General features: G+C 39.2%; 2 pseudogenes; both read right to left on the bottom strand.

Annotated features, from left to right (window-relative positions):
• Positions 1 to 2787: 2787 nt before the first annotated feature.
• Positions 2788 to 3339, bottom strand: LOC110212134 (GTPase KRas pseudogene; annotated as a pseudogene).
• A 6874-nt stretch (positions 3340 to 10213) lies between these two features.
• Positions 10214 to 13865, bottom strand: LOC144457696 (spermidine synthase pseudogene; annotated as a pseudogene).
• Between the last annotated feature and the right edge of the window lie 345 nt (positions 13866 to 14210).

Genomic DNA, 14210 nt, shown 5'->3' with positions numbered 1-14210 from the left:
GAAGGCAAAAGAGCTGTATTACAACCAAGAATAACCTGTCCAGCAAAATTGAGTGTAATTCTTCAAGGGATAAAAATGGATATTTAATAAAATAGAGGAATTTCAAACATTCCCAATGAAAAGACCAGAGCTGAATAGAAAATTTGACATTCAAACACAACACTCAAGAGAATCATAAAAAGGTAAACATGAAAGAGTAATCATAAGGGACTCAATAAAGTTAAACTGTTTACATTCCAATATGGGAAGATGATACATGCAACTCTTAAGAACTTTATCATTATTAGGGTAGTTAAAAGGAGTTTACATAGAGAGAGGGCATGGGTATGAGTTGACTATGATGGGATGATATTAAAAAAATGAAGGGGTGTGAAAGAGGGATTCACTAGGAGAAAGGAGAAGGGAGAGGTAGAATGGAGAAAATTTTCTCACATAAAAGAGACATGAAAGGAAGAGATTTTACAATGGAAGGGAAAATGGAGGAGGGAGTGGCAAGTAATACTTGAACCTCATTCTTATTGGAATAGGCTCAAAGATGGAAGAATATATGTATGTATGTATGATACACACACACATTCAGTTGTGTATAGGAATGTAATTTAACCAGTAGGGAAATAGGAGGGGAAAGGGATTAGAGAAGGGGGTGGAGATAATAAAAGGGAGGATAAATTAAGGGAGGAAATGGCTAGAGGCAAAATAGACTTCTGAGGAGGGACAGGATAGGAAGAGAGAAGGAGAGAGGAAGAAACGGAAAAAAAGTGGTGGAGAGAAATAGATAGTACTCATAACTGTGAATGTGAATGGGATAAACTCACCCATAAAACTGAAGCAGGAAGCAGAATGCGTTAGAAACCAGAATACAACAATATGTTGTTTACAAGAGACATAACCTAAAACAGAAAGACACACACAGAGTTAAAACAAAGGGCTGCAACAGAATCAAATAAAAGGAGGCAGGGATAGCAATCATGATCTCAGACAAAGCAAAAGCAAAAATAGACCTAATTAAAAGAGATAATCAGGGAAACTACATTATATTAAAAGGTACCATAGGCAATGAAGTAATATCAAAAATTTCTACAGCAAATTTCTTTGATAAAGGCCTCATTTCTCAAATATATACCAAGTATAAAACTGAGTCAAATTTATGAAAATAAGAGCCATTCCCCAACTAACAAATGGTCAAAGGCAGTTTTTAGAAGCTAATTATGATCAAATGAAAAAATGCTCCAAGTCATTATCGTTTAAAGAAAAGCAAATTAAAACAACTCTGAGTTACTATCTCACACCTATCAGAAATGATAAATGCTGGAGGGGATGAGGGAAAAATAGATACACTAATGAATTGTTGGGGGAGTAGTGATCTGGTTCAAGCATTCCAGAGAACAATTTGGAACTATGTTCAAAGGGCTATAAAACTATGCATACCCCTTGACTCAGCAATATCACTGCTAGGTCTGTATCCAAAAGAGATCAAAGAAAAAAAGAAAAAGACCTATGTGTACAAACATACAGCAGCTTTTTTATGGTGCTAAGAAATTGGAAATTGAGAGAATGCTTATCACATGGGGAATGGCTAAACAAGTTGTGGTGTATGATTGTGATGGAATACTGTTGTGCTGTGGGGAGTAACAAGGGGATAGTTTCAGAAAAACGTGGCAAGACTTATAATATGAAGCACTGCAAAGCAAACTGAGAAAAACTGGAGATTGTTGTACACAGTAACAACAATGTTGTAATGATGATAACTGTAAAACTTGGCTTCTCTGATCAATGATCCAAGGTAATTCCAAAGGACTCATGTTTTTTTTTTTAAATGCTATCCACCTTTAGACAGAGAACTGATGAACTTGTGCAAATTGAAGTATAAGTTTCTCGCTATTTTTCTGGCTTTTTAAAAAAAATATGGCTAATATGGAAATATGTTTTACATGATTCCACATACATAATTGATATCATATTGCCTGCCTTCTGAGTGGATGTGGGCAGGGTAGGAAGGAGGGAGAGAATTTGGAACTCAAATGAAAAAGAAAAGAATGTTACAAATAAATAAATAATAAATTAGAATGTATTTTTTAAGGCCCCTGAGAGTCTTCCTGAATGAATCAATTTAAAATAAGAAAATAAAAAGGCTTTTACTATTTTCTACTAGCTCAAATATTTTAAATTTTATTTCTTTTTATAGAAAAAAATACTTTTGAAGGTGTTACTGTGACAAACAGTAACAACAGTGGAAATTTTTTAAAAATTCTAAATGACATACTTTCAATAAAGGTGATCTTAAACTACAGTACTTGATTTCTATAAGTGAACCTATAGGTAGGCTATAAGAAGTTCTTATATCCTCAAAATTAATAAAGCAAATTATTTAAGTTTCAGCTGAAGTTAAACTATTTAATACCTGATCCATTATATGATAAAATAAAATACAGCATAGGGGTTATTTATAAATTGCTTCATTAATTTGTTAAAACACCTAAGTTTATAACTGGCAAGAAAAAAATAGAAAATTATAGCATGTGTGCAAGCACCAAAAATCCCAAGAGGGAAAATCTCAGATATTCAATTTCTTTTTCACAGGCATAGCTAGTTGAAGAACCAATACTAAGGGAAAACCAGCACTTAGAGGAATAAAGTTTCCACTGTTATTTTAAAACAAGCATTCAGATAAAAGCTAAGAAGCAAAAAGAAAACTAGGTAAGGTTAAAGAAATCCTAATAATTTAGCATAACACAAAAACTTTCTAAAGTTTGTTTTGAGAAAAAGGGGCAAATTTTATTTACATAATTATATACTTTGACTTTTTTCTTTTTATTTTAGCCTCTTTATCTTTTCTTTATGTTTTTGAATTTCACAGACTAATGTGTAGATGTCATCATTGACACCCTGTCTTATTTTTGCTGATGTTTCAGTGAAAGGAATTCCATAACTTCTTGCTAATTCCTGGCCTTGTTTTGTATCAACTGTTCTGGAAGATAAACCACATTTATTTCCTTTGAGGGCTATGTGTACATATTAAGAATCTTTAACTCTTTTTACTCATTTTCTATGATGTGAATATCTTCAAATAATTTAGTATTATTTATGGCAAATATACATAGAAAGCCCTCCCCTGTCCTGATGTCCTTACTGGTCCCTCATTGCACCATATTCCTCTTGACCTGCTGTATAGAGACTATCCTAGAGACAGGTCTCCTCATCGATTACTACTTGTTTCCTGTAGGAATCCCCCATCGTAGGATCACACTCATCTACTAAGTAATTCTGAATTAGCTGTATTTTCAAGGCACTCTTGCCTACACCGCCAGCTCCAACTATCACAAGCTTATGGTCAGTCATGTTCAGTAAGCCTCTTTCTTTTACGGCAGAGAGACTCTGGGTCTCTGACCCTGTGGCCTGTGGTAGACTGCTCTCCAGCCCACTCTGAATTGGCTGGGTCTGGGAGTGCTGAAGGAGACAGAACAGGAGGTGCAGCTACCTCTTCTGCTACCACCTTTGCTGCTGCCATTGCCACAGTAAATGGAAAGTCCCCATTTGCTTTTTAAAATATCTATGATAAATTCTATATTATTTTCAAAACTGTCCTCTTTCTCTGTTGCTCCTTCTGTTCTCTTCATGGTACTTATTTCTTTTTCTCCCCAGATGCCTTCCTTTTTGGCATCACTATTGCTACCCATTTCCCCATCACCGCTTGCCCCTAAAAAAAAAACCCAAACAACAAAACAAAACAACCCCCCCAAAAAAGCCAGAAAGAACAAACAAACAAACAAACCTTGTAACAAATAAGCACAGTTAAACAAATGGAATCCCACAGTAGCTATGTCCAAAAAATGCAAGTCTCTTTCTGAACGTTGAGCTCATTTGCCTCTCTTTTGGGAAATGGATAATGTCTTCTAGGGCCAATAGAAAATCTTATTTGATACTTTGAATCCTTAGTGCTTTTTCCTTCTTGAAATTACTTGGTGTTACTTTGTATAACCTTTGTGTTTGTTTATTTGTGTACAAATTGTTCATTCCATTGATCAGAGTTCTAAGTCTTTCAGAGTTGTTTCTCTCTATATTGCTGCTATCCTTGTAGAAATTGTTCTCCAGGTCCTCATTTCACTCTGCATCAATTCAAACCACCCAGGATTCTCTGACATCATCTTTCATTATTTCATATAGTGAAATATTCAATTGTATTCACAAACCACAATTTGTTCAGCCATCACTTTAGATCCCAATTCTTTTCTTCCATTTTTTAATCCCCTTTTAACCTCCATTTTGGAATCAGGAAGTTTGTTTTGCTTTTGACTGTTCTCTACCAAGCATTTTCTTCCCTCTTAAACCTTCCTATTCTCATCCTGTTGAATCTGAAGGATTTCCTATGGAACCCTCTTTTATCTGAAGAGTAAGATTCATCTAATGCCCCTCTGCCCAACCTTTCTTCCATGTTTGTATACTTTTCTCCTTGTGTATCCCAAACATGAGAATAGCAAGCTGTACCCTATTCTTACTGCTTTTTACATGTGATCCAGACTTCTCTGAGCATGACCAGTTTGGCTAAGAAGCTCAGGTCCTCCCTTCTTTTCCCCCCTCTTAAAATCCTCAGAGTAGAACCAATTCTGTACCCCAACATTTCCCATCTCCAGGCTCTCTTTTGTTGGGTTCTCTCTCTCTCTCTCTCTCTCTCTCTCTCTCTCTCTCTCTCTCTCTCTCTCTCTCTCTCTCTCTCTCAATACTCTTAGAAGACATTAAGTTCTGAAGGACACATGTTTCTTTTCTCCAAGTTTTTATTTGTGATTTCTTGAATTATGGTGTTTAGGCTTCTTCTTCTTCTTCTTTTAGGCAATTGGGGTTAAGTGACTTGCCCAGGGTCACACAGCTAGTAAGTGTCAAGTGTTTGGTCTGAGGCCGGATTTGAACTCAAGTCCTCCTGACTTCAGAGCCAGTACTTTATTTACTGAGCCACATAGCTGCCTGCAGGCTTCTTTTTTTAACCATAGTTTTCATAAAGTCTAATGATTCTTTTTTTTTTTTTGGTTAGGCAAGGGGATTAAGTGACTTGCTCAGGGCCATACAACTAGTAAGTCTTATGTGTTTGAGGCTGGATTTGAACTCAGGTCCTCCTAACTCCAGGGCCAGTGCTCTATCCACTGTGCCACCTAGATGCCCCTAAGTCTAATGATTCTTAAGTTATCTTTCTTTGAGTTGTTTTCCAGGTCAGTTTTTCTTTAATATATCAGATATGTTTTTTTCCTATTTTTTCAATCTTCTGATTTTGTTCCACATCTCATAGATTGATTTCTGTTTGCACTATTCTAGTTTTTAGGGAGCCCATCACCTAGGCAAGTTTTACCACTATCTTCTAAGCTAGTTATTCTTCAATTTTTTTTTCCTCTAGAGCTTTTTAATTCTTGCTTCATTTCTTCTAGGTATTGTGGAAAATCAATATTTTTTTCTTGTGGTTTCCCCTTGCAAGTATTACAAAGTTTCTCTTGACTGTAGCCATGAAATTAAAAGATGCTTGCTCTTTGGAAGGAAAGCTATGGCAAATCTGAACAGCATGCTAAAAAACAGAGACATCATCTTGATGACAAAGATATGTATAGTCAAAACTATGATTTTTCCAGTAGCAATGTATGGTTGCGAGAATCAACTTGTAAGGAAAGCTGAGCACTGCAGAATCAAGGCTTTTGAACTGTGGTACTGGAAAAGACTTCTGAGAGTCTCTTGGATAGCAAGGAGATCAAATTAGTCAATACTTGAAGAAATTAACTCAGATTATTCACTGGAAGGTCAAACACTGAAGCTGAAGCTGAAGCTTAAATACTTTGGCCATATAATGAGAAAACATGACTCGTTGGAAAAGACCCTAATATTGAGAAAGATTGAAGGTAAAAGGAAAAGGAGTAAAAAAAAGGGGGGGGCAGCTTGGTGGCACAGTGGATAGAGCACCAGCCCTGAAGTCAGGAAGACTTGAGTTCAAATCCAGCCTCAGACCAAACACTTGACATTTACCCGCTGTGTGACCCTGGGCAAGTCACTTAACCCAAATTGCCTAAAAAAAAAAAGGAAAAGGAAAAGGAGACAGCAGAGGATGAGATGGATAGACAGTGTCATGGAAGCAACAAGCATGAGCTTGGGCAGACTTTGGGAGATAGTGGAGAAGGGCTTGGTATGCTATGGTCCGTGGGGTCAGGAAGAGTGGAACATGTTGGAACAAATGAGCAACAACAATTTGAAGATCTCTACAATAATATTTTGAGACTAGTTGGTTATCTTCTGTAGTTTACTTATCTCTTCAGCTTTAGTTCCTAAACTTGGGCTTTGTGCCACGGCAAGTCAATCTACACGTGTGCTTTTGGGTGGGGTGGTTGGCCCTGCCTGGTCTTGCCCTGATTTCCTGCACTGATCTCACTTCCTGGGTTTATGCCTTTCTGAATCTTTGGGGTTCAAAGCAAAGGCCTTCTGTGCCATCTCAAAACGGAGCGCTAGAGACCTTAGGGCCCCTGGGCAAACTGGGTTATCCCAGTCTGAACACTGCTATTCCCTGAGGCTTCCAAGGTCCTCACCCTAGGCCTTTTTGACCTCCCTGAGTCTTCTTCTGGGGGCCTTCAGCTCTTATTATCTCCAGACACAGAGCCCTGTAGGCTACATGTATCTCTAGCCTTTTTCTGGTCATGCTGGGGGGCTCCCTTTCCTATTATTCATAGGCTTCTGGCTGACTTTTTTTTCTCTCTCCAATTCTGGAGTGGAAGAATTTACTTACTGAAGCTTCTCATTGGATTTCTTGTTCATTTCTTTGGTCTGGTGTGAATTTTAAGTTTTTGTTAGAGCAGGTGTGTGGAGGAGCTGGGAAGCCTGCCTCCATTCAGATAGCTATTTTTCACATGCATAGTTTTCAATAACATAGAAATGATTTCACTGGAATATTATCTGGGGGTCACAGAATATATGCTGAACCATTTGCACCACTAGTTATGGATTTCCTTGAATCCTGACCAGTAAAACGTTAAATTTACAGAGATAAAGTATTCAACATCTCCACAGATACCCATACTTTTCTGAATAGATTATGCTAAAACACAAATCTGAGCATAACATTTCTCTACTCAAAAATCTTCAGTGTCTCCCTATTGTCTAAAAGATGAAAAACAAAACATTCAGCCTGGCATTTAAATCCCTGAACAATCTTCTTCCTACCTACCTTTCCAGTTATTTCATATTATGCCTCTTTACCTACTCTCTTTTCTGGTCAACCTGGTTTTCCTGGCATCTCTTCCATTACTGGAGATGCCACCTGGCAACTGCCTTCATACTTGATAGGCTCTTTCCTCTGTAGGTTCCTTCCTCCTTAGAATCCATAGCTACTGATGATCTAGAAAAGAAACCAGTAACCAGCAGTTCAATTCAATAAACATTTATTGAGTATCTATGAGATTCCAGGCACTGTGCTAAGCACTGGGGATATAGATAAGATGTGCTGTGCATTCTTCCCACCTTTCTGACTTAGTATTGGTGGTCTCCCATGACTGTACTGTACTCTATCTCCATCTCTGTCTTGGAATCTCTAGCTTCATTCAAAGCCTGGCTCAGGTGCTAAGTCCAACACAAAGCCTTATCTGATGCTTTGAACCTTAGTGGGTTTTTTTTTCCTTCTTGAAATTACTTTGTGCAGCTTTTGTATTTATTTATTTATTTGTGTACAAATTGAACCCCCCCCCCCCTCCATTGCAAGCTCTGTGAAGGGAAAGACTATTTTGGTTTTTTATCTTTATATTCCCAACTATCTACCTCACTTATTTAGCTTTCAAAAGTTAAAAATCCAGGGGAAGCTCAGTCACTGGAGCACACTTTTTTTTTTTGAAACAGGATTGTCATTTGCTATCATTAAAGTTAAGCAAAGAGGGCTTCTCTGTTAAAAAAAAAACAACAAAATTCTAGCAGCGGTGTGAGGGAGGAATAGTGTTGTACTAATGAGGAGGGCTATTCACCCCCTCCTCGTGGACCCTGTTCATGTGGGCAGTACTGTGCTATGCCACTCTTTTTCAGCTCTTTCCTTCCAGTGTGATTTTTTTTCCTATAATCCAATGGTCTCTAAACTTTCTTGAAAACCACTTTAACTGAAGCAGTAAGGTATCCTGAGGGACATATAGGAGGCAGCATGTGTCAAGTGAGTCAAACCACTATTGCCACCTTTCCTTAGGCCCCAGTAGAGATAGCCCAGGTCCCTGAACCCAAGTACCAGAGCCCAGAAATTGCAGCATGCCACCAGAACACTGGACTTGCTTCCTATCTGGCTCCTGCAGCCTTTATCAAGGGGAACAGTTCCTGTAGAAAAAGGGCCAACCATCCTTGCCACCACCATCAACCAACTGCCACCAATAGGTAAGTAAGCTCAAGATTCCTGGAAATAGTAGTGTCATCCAGATCACTATCCCTGCTACCATCCTGGCCCCCTGTAGCCTTCATCCAAGGGAACAACTCTTGTTCAGACGCCACTTGGCAACTGCCCCCATAGGTGGTATACCTCCTTCCATAGGCATAATATTTGATACTAGAGTCATTACAGAGCTAATGGAGTTTATTGAGTAGGGGAGAAACATGGTCAGAACTGTACATTATAAAAATCATTTTGGCAGCTGATAGAATAACCTTATTTGTATCTCCAGCACTTAGTATAGTGCCTGGTGCACAGTAGGTGTTTAACAAATGTTTATTGAATTGAACTGGTGGAGGGTGTCCCTTACACTGCTCCCAAGCCCAAAGCCCAGTCTTTGAGAGGCATATGGGGTGATCTAAGGGATAGGAGATGAGTGAGGAATTTTTCCAATGGTACCTGAGCAGCTGTTGTGGATAATGGTTAGTTTGGGTAAAACTGGTCTAGTTACCAACACTTGGCTCTGAAGGGAGGAAGTTAGAAGCTTGTACATCAGAGGAAGTTATCAGAGTGGGGGAGTTATTAGGGGATACTGGTAGATATGGTTGTGTTAGAGACAAGCTCCATAGTTAGGTATTATATCAAGGGGGAATGTGACCTGTTTTCCTGCTATTTAATTGATTGATAACATACTTCCTAAGGTCAGGCTACAGCCTCTCCCTTCCCTGCAGTGATTCCATGGCCCCCATTTTTGAGACTACTTTTCTAGCCAGGTACTCCTTGGGCATGACTTAGTTTTCCTTTCAAGACTAGAGTGGGAAAGAATAATGGGAAGAGAAAGTGGTCAAGATGCCCCCATCTCATACCAGTTACAGCTTGTTACAGCTTTCCCCTTACCCAAATGATTTATACCCTTGTCTAGAGATCTGGGTCCATATTCTTATTCTTGCTCTGGAATGTTAGTTTTTTTTTTAATGTGAATCAGTTTTAAGTCCATGTGCCAAGAAACATCCCAGTAGTTGTAAAAATCTCTCTCTCCCTTCTGCCAGGTGTTCACTACTGTATTGTAGACTCAAGCACACTCATATGTAGCCTATTTTGTGATTACCTTTCAGCCTGCTATTTGGTTCATTACCATATTTATTCTCCTCACCCTAGCTCTTAGGTAAGCTGGGATATGCTTGGTTTTTCCCTTTGCAAACTAACCTGTCATTAACTAATCAATCAGCTCTGAGCCTCCACTCCAGTTTATTTTCCAACAAGCAGCTTTTCATGTTTCTACATCCAAACCCTTTAACTCAGGCTTAATAAACATTAAAGTTGCTGCCTATACAATTTAACATTGTAATAATAAAACAAAGACAAATGATTATTATAATGTTTCAGCTGTGAGAAAGATCATACTTGCCTCTAAACATAATGCTAGTTAACTTTTTTTTTCAGTTATAAATACACTCTTTGGTGAAGGATCTGTTAAAGTAGAGAAGGTATCTTCCATATACAGATGATCAATATGAATAAATACTTACTGGACAGACTGGGCAGAGATAGACATCTTACACTGAACTCCACCTCAAACACATTCTGGATTCTGTAACAATTGATTGCTGAGCAGAATAGCTAGCAGAAGGGCTAACTAACAGTTGATTCCCTCAGAAATGAGGAGAAAAGCATCCTGGAAAGAAGTTCTTTTCATCCTCTTTCTCTGTGTACCTCACTCAGTTTTTCTCTTTTTAAAAATTTATTTGATTTTATTTTCAGTTTCAAATTCTCTCCCTTCCCTTCCCCCATCCATTGTGTCTTGTGTCTTGAAGTCCCTAGGAGAGGCTACTTTGGGCATTTTGGTCTTTCTCACACATCATTCGATGCCTGGCATGCAAACGCTGGCAGAACAAAAGCTAAATATGGTGGAATCTGAGCTGTAGTATTTCAGATTTATCTTCTCAACTTGTTCCTAAATCAATTCCTGCATTGGCTCTCAGAACTTAGTGCTTAGGATCTTACTGCATAATATGAAACTAATCTGATGTCTAGGGGAGGTGGGAATGGTGAAGTAGGCAAGTTGCACAACAGGGAGCAGAGAGTTGCAGAACTGATACATCTCCATGATGAAGTTCAGATTTAGCCATTGGCATTCATTCATGGGACCCAAGGAGTTGGTGATGATTAAATTGTAACTGTTTTAGTTCTGCTGCATGAACTTGAAGCCATTTTGAACATTCAAGGTCAGCTTTGGGTTGGAGTAGCCTACTACTACTACTATACTCAGAAAACACTTCTTGGAGATGTGGATCACATTCTCATCAATCTCACATTCGACCACTGACTGCACTGAAAGATGTTTCACCCCTTCATCTTCAACTCACCCTGTGCCCTCTATCAATGATCATCACCTTTCAGGTGAATGGGATGACTGAAGAGGGGGCAGGTTGGCAACGATCTCCTGATATAAGAACTTATTCCTCTCTATGTATTGCATGACTCTATCTGGCACCAGGATGTTGCTATAGGTCTTACTATGAAAGACCAGTCTCCTGATAATGGGAACACTTGTGGTATAAGCTTATCCACTTGCAAGAACATTGCCTGGCCTGGCCATAGGATGGATGGAACCAGCCCTTATAGATGGGGAGAAAGTGGAAGTTGCAGTGCTTCCAGCACTGCTCTCTGCCTGCCTATGCCACAACCTAACAAATAGCTAGTATTTATATGGTACTTTAAATTTTACAAAGCATTTTACATTATTATCTCACTTCAGAAATGTACATACGTTACTTCATTCGATCCTTCCAATAGCCCTGTGAGATAATGAGTTGCCATTATTATCTTCATTTTACAAATGAGGAAACCTGGATATAAAGGTTAAGTGACTTGCCTAGGGTTTCACAACTAGTAAGTGTCTAAGGAATTTGAACTCAGGTCTTCCTGACTCTAAATCCAACATTTTATCCATTATGCCACATAGCTGCAATTCTGGAATACTGTCCTATCACTCAGATTTCTCAAAATAGTAGCTAAAACCTTTCAAGAAATCTCTTTATGATATTTCTTTGCAAGATAAAAGTTAAAATAGTTCTCTCAGGAAAGAAGTTCTTTTCACCTTCTTTGTGTACCTCACTCAGTCTCTCTCTTTTTAAAAATTTATTTAATTTTATTTTCAGTTTCAAATTCTCTCCCTTCCCTTTCCCTATCCATTGAGAAGGCAAGAAAAACAAAACCCATTTCATATATGTATGTATGTATACACATATATGTATGTATTGTCCTTCAGTAGCCATTCCAAGAAGCCAAGAGGGAAGGAAGGAAGGAATGGAAGGAATGGAAGGAGAGAATGAGTAAAAGAAAAGATGTTTCGATCTTCACTCTGAGTTCTCAGCTCTCTAGAGGTGGATAGGATATTTCATCACCTTGGTTTCTCTTAGCCATGACTGTTCACAATTTCTGTAGAGAAGAGAATCAAACTGATGTCCTCTTAAGATTCAATTACATCTTAAAGCTATAGTAACAGTATCTATAGTCTTTGCAAGAGAGGCTGTTTAGTTTCTTTGTTTATTTTGGTGAGGCAAATGGGATTAAGTGATTTGCCCAGGGTTACACAGCTAGTTAAGTGTCAAGTGTCTGAGGCTGGATTTGAACACAGGTCCTCCTGACTCCAAGGCCAGAGCTCTATCCACTGCACCACCTAGTTGTCTTGGAGAGAGGCTATTTAAAAGAGTTATTAGACTCTCTATTACTTTTTCTTTTTGCTGTATTTGCGCGTGGACACATACAAATGAGTAATGCAATGGTCAACCACATTATTTTAGAAAATTGACTTTAAAACAGGTGTGAAACAGAAAGCAAACAAATACTTCACAAAAATTGGAAAGCAGACATTTGTCTTTCCAGAGAATGGAGAGTGTAAAAGGGAAAGGTTTGGGAAAGTGAGGAATGGTTCTCAGCAGCCTGAACCATTCCTGCAACTCATACTCCAAGGGCTTCTGGCCACACCATTCTTATCTTGGTGTCTTTGCAGAAGTTCCTCTCCAGCAGTGTCTTTGTTTCCCCAGCACTTAGCACAGTGCCTGAGTCACAACAGGTGCTTAATTAATGTTTATTGATTGATTATTTGTCTGCTCCTCAGCTTCTCTCCTGCTCACCTATTCCCTGACGTAGGAGCCTGGGATAGGGCTGGGGGTGGCAGTGGATCTACTTGACTCCTCCTCCCCAGGGAGTCATCCTTGCTTTCTCTTCTACAAGGCTGCCTGTTGCAGCAGTGAGCTTACCATCTGCCTACCTGGGCAGGCCTGGTGTCTCCTTGCCTCATCTAACATACACCATCACTCCATGTTTCCTGGGTCAGGTGCATGGTATTGTATCTTCTACTTATCCTTTCCCTCATGATTTGAGGATGAGCTTGTCAATCACATGTCCATGCATGTTCGGGCCATGTCATCATGAGAGTCAAACTCCCCTCAGGATTAAGGAATGAGTAAAGCTGGGAGATTCCCATATGACCAGCAAGTTATTCGTATATGTTTGGCAACCTGAATGAGTGCTTCACAGAAATTAATCAGTGGGGTCAAAGTACACTCTTGAAGAGAAATCAAAGTCCACTCTTGAAGAGAAATCCAACAGCTGATGCCCCTCCCCCATTCCCTTGCTAACAAACCTGTATTAGAAGTGACCTCATTTGTGCTTGACTTCAAGGAAAGGGAACATAAACTATCACTTTAACCATTCCTTCTTTAATAGACAAAACCCAGTTCAAGTTGAGTGGTTGTATTTTTTTCTTCAACAAGTCCCAAGCTACTTATATTGGGAAAGTATTTTTCCTCCTTAATTAAGGATCATTTAGTAAAAAACATTGAGGCAAGTGTAAGATAAGTAATCGTTGTTAAAGTGGATTCCCCCTTGCTCATTAGAAAAGCCTCAGACTGGGACTAGGCTGATTCTCTATGCCTATGCCTTGCTCCAGGCTATTTTAAAACTAAGCTGTTGCATAGGAATTGAAACCACTTAGAGCAAGTAGGGTCTTTGTGAACTGGATAATAGAGCTTCCCGGGGGGCCTTAGAGATCATCTAGCCCCACACCTTTCATTTTTAGAGGAAGAAACTAAAACTCCAGAAGGTGAAATAAACTGCCTATAGTCATGCAGGTAGCAAGTGGTCAGGGATTGGATTTGAGTTGAGGCCACAGAATCCTTTCATCTTAGATTTGGAAGGATCTTTGCAGGTCGTTTAGTCCAAACCCCACTTGAAGCATAGATTTGAATCCCCACCCCCTACATAACATCACCATCAAAACCTTATTTAGTTTCTGCTCAAACATCTCTAATGATTAGATACCTGGTCTTTCTCAGGACTGTCCATTGCATTTTTGCACAGCTCTTTATCATTAGAGAATTTTTCCTCATATCCTCTGACTCCACTTCAGGAAGACACCCAGGGCAGCCAGACGGCTGATGATGAGGTCATCAATTCCCAAATGACTGCACTTCTGGACTACATTGAATCTCAACATCCTGCAATATCACATCAATCCTAAAATTCACAGGTTCTCTGTACCACCCCTCTCCATCCCTGAGGCCCCTCCCCTCCTCTAACCAGAGTGGAGAATGGAGAGCAGAAAGCTTCTTCCCAGATCCTCTGTTTAAGGAAAGCACCTCTTCATTTCCCACTCAGCTTTAGTCTTGTGGACTTCACCATCCCCACTCTACTCTTCCTTTCCTCCCTTTTCAGCTTCTTTTTATGCATCGTCTTTGTCTGTTAGATTGTGAGCTCCTGGAAGGCACGGAGTATCTTTTGTCTTTCTTTGTATACCCAGTACTTAGCATATAGTAAGCACTTGTTCAGTTATTCATATCGG

The sequence above is a fragment of the Phascolarctos cinereus genome, unplaced genomic scaffold (genome assembly GCF_003287225.1).
Source record: "Phascolarctos cinereus isolate Bilbo 61053 unplaced genomic scaffold, phaCin_HiC Scaffold_5;HRSCAF=322, whole genome shotgun sequence".
Taxonomy (NCBI): domain Eukaryota; kingdom Metazoa; phylum Chordata; class Mammalia; order Diprotodontia; family Phascolarctidae; genus Phascolarctos; species Phascolarctos cinereus.
Note: the sequence above shows the minus strand (reverse complement) of the source record. Positions and strands in the feature narration are given on the sequence as shown.